This window comes from Sturnus vulgaris, unplaced genomic scaffold (genome assembly GCF_052056855.1).
Source record: "Sturnus vulgaris isolate bStuVul1 unplaced genomic scaffold, bStuVul1.hap1 Scaffold_168, whole genome shotgun sequence".
NCBI lineage: Eukaryota > Metazoa > Chordata > Aves > Passeriformes > Sturnidae > Sturnus > Sturnus vulgaris.
In genome coordinates, this window is record NW_028276080.1 from 330,001 (window position 1) to 332,500 (window position 2,500).

At 77.0% G+C, this 2,500-nt stretch overlaps 1 non-coding gene across 1 annotated transcript; it reads left to right on the forward strand.

Annotated features, from left to right (window-relative positions):
* The first annotated feature begins 1,660 nt into the window (after positions 1-1,660).
* On the forward strand, positions 1,661-1,813 carry LOC148218697 (5.8S ribosomal RNA). Its single transcript, XR_015800248.1, has one exon. It is a non-coding gene; the product is annotated as a 5.8S ribosomal RNA (ribosomal RNA).
* Positions 1,814-2,500: the final 687 nt, after the last annotated feature.

Sequence of the window (2,500 nt, forward strand, 5' to 3'; positions counted from 1 at the left end):
GGCGGCCCGGCACGGCCCCGCCGCGGCGGCGGCGGCGGTGGCGGCGGCGGCAGCGGGTGTCGGGCGGTGGCGGCGCGGGGCGCCATCGAGGGGTGGGGAGCTACTCCCGCCGATCCCCTGCGGTGGCGTGTCCGTCGCGACCGGCCGCGCTCGCCGTCGTCGGCGTCCCGCCGCGCTTGCCCGCGCGCGGGGGCCACCCGTGCCGGGCCGGGGAAGGGGCGCCCTGCCCCCCCCCTCTCTGCGGCCCGGTCTCGGCGGAGAGGCCGCGGCGCGCGATCGGCCGCGGGGGGCCGACCCCGCTGGCCTCTGCGATGCGGGGCGACGCCGGCAGAGGGCGCGCGCTCTCTGCCTTACCTACCTCAGCTGCGGGGTTGCGGCCGCCGGGGCCCGCCGCGCTCTCTCGCTCTTTCTCCTTAGCCGCCGCCGCGGGCTCGCGGGCGGCGCCGCGTCAGGCGCGACCGCGCGCCTCTCGCCTCGACGGCCTTGTCGCCTCGAACCGCACCGCGGCGGCGCCGGCCGCCGGCCACCCCTGACTCGGAGCGCTGTCCCCGCCCGTTGGGGCGCAGCGCTCGGCCGGCTCCTCCATCGCCGGAGGTCCGGCGGGCGCGGGCGACCCCGTGCCGAGCGGCGGCGTCGCCGCTCGGCGAGTGTCCCCGCCCCCCCCGGGGGGGGGGACGGTCGGCCGCGAGGCGCCCGCCTTCACCGGCGGCCGTCCCGGCCCGGGCCCCGCCCGTCCGCTTCCCCGTCGCCCTTCCCGGCCGCGTGTGGGCCAAAAAAAAGGGGAGGCGTGCGGGGCGGCCGCGGGGGCGCTTCCCCGTCCGGTCCCCGAGTGGAAACGAGGGGAGCGGGCGGTGCCCCCCGGCTCAGCCGCCGTACGCCTGCCCGCTGGGCGCGTGCTCGCGGAAGGGCAGCTCGGCGGTGCGAAGCGGCGGCGGTCCCGGGAGTGCGGCCGCGGGTGGCGGAGGGGTTTTGCCGAGCGGCAGACCTCGGGCGCTCCGCGATGCCGGCTCGGGTCTCGGCGGCGTCCCGCCTCCGGCGCCGGTGGCGGAGCGCGGCCCGCCGGGCGTTCGCCTTCCGGCGGGCAAGCGGTCCCGCGCCAGGGGTTGCGCCGGCGGAACGGTCCCGCCGCCGCGTGGCGTTTCGGGCGACGTTCAGGGGCCGCTGGCGGGAGAGCCGGCCCCCGCGTTTTGGCGCGGCGGCGTTCCGCGAGTCGGCGGAGCGGTGAAAAGGAGAAGCCAGGGAGTGAGCCGGGAGCGGCGGGGGCCGGCGGTCGCGCCCCCCGGCCCGCGAACGCGTAGTCGTCCCGTGATCGAGAGGCCGGGCGGGCCACCGTGCCCCCCGCGGTCCGGCGCGTTGCCGCACAAGCCCCTCCGCGCGGAGGTCGGGCCGAGCCCGGGCGCCTGGGCCGCCTCCGAAGGACGGCACGCGAGGCGGCGTCTCCCCTCGCGGGGGGAGGCGGTCGGGGGCGCGGGCCCCTCCGCCTTTCTTTGGCCGACCTTCGGAGCGTTGCGCGGGGTTTCTCTTTTTTGCCCCGCGCTTTCTCCTCCTCCTCCTCCGTTTGTGTGTGCTCGTACGGTCGAAGCGGGGCGCGCGGGGGCGCGCGCGTCCCTGCAGAAACAGAAAAGGGGCCGCTTCACGCGAGCGGTCCCGAAAGCCAGACAACTCTTAGCGGTGGATCACTCGGCTCGTGCGTCGATGAAGAACGCAGCTAGCTGCGAGAATTAATGTGAATTGCAGGACACATTGATCATCGACACTTCGAACGCACTTGCGGCCCCGGGTTCCTCCCGGGGCTACGCCTGTCTGAGCGTCGCTTGACGATCAATCGCCGTCCGGGGGGGCCACCCCGGCGGCGCGGCTGGGGTTGCCTCGCAGGCCCGTTGCCCGCGGTCGACGTCGACGTCGTCGTCGTCGTCGCCGCGCAGGGCCTTCGTCCCCCTAAATGCAGACTCGGGGAGCGCTCCGTAGCTCCCCGCTCCCGGAACGAGCCGCTGGGGCGGAGCTCGTCCTTGCCGGGGCCGTGCCGCGGTGCGGTGGCGGTGGCCGGGGAGAGCGAGAGTCGGCGTCGAAGACGCCGCCGTGGGCCGTGCGAGAGAGACGAGAGAGCGAGAGGGCCGAGAGGGAGGCGAGGCGCGGGCCTCGCCCCCGGGCTCTCCCCCCCGTGCGGGCGGCTGTCTGCGGGTGGGTACCGCGGGGGTACCGTGCCGTGCTGCCGCGCGCGCGCGAGGCCGAGAGCGCCGGGGACGGGGGTGCGACCCCCTCCTCCTTCCCGCGAAGCCCTCCCCTCCTCTCTCTGTCGCCGTCGCGTTTCTCTCTCTCCCCGCTTGAGGTCGCCGCTTTTCCCGCCCGGCTGGCCGGTTCCCCCCCGTCAGGGCCGTCTCTGCCGCTCTCCTCTTCGGTTCTCGTCTCCGGGATGGGAGTCTCCGTTTCCCTCGTTCCCCCCCCCCCCCGTGTGTCTCCTCGCCTTTTCTCTGCCGCCCACCCCCCCCCACCCCCCGGC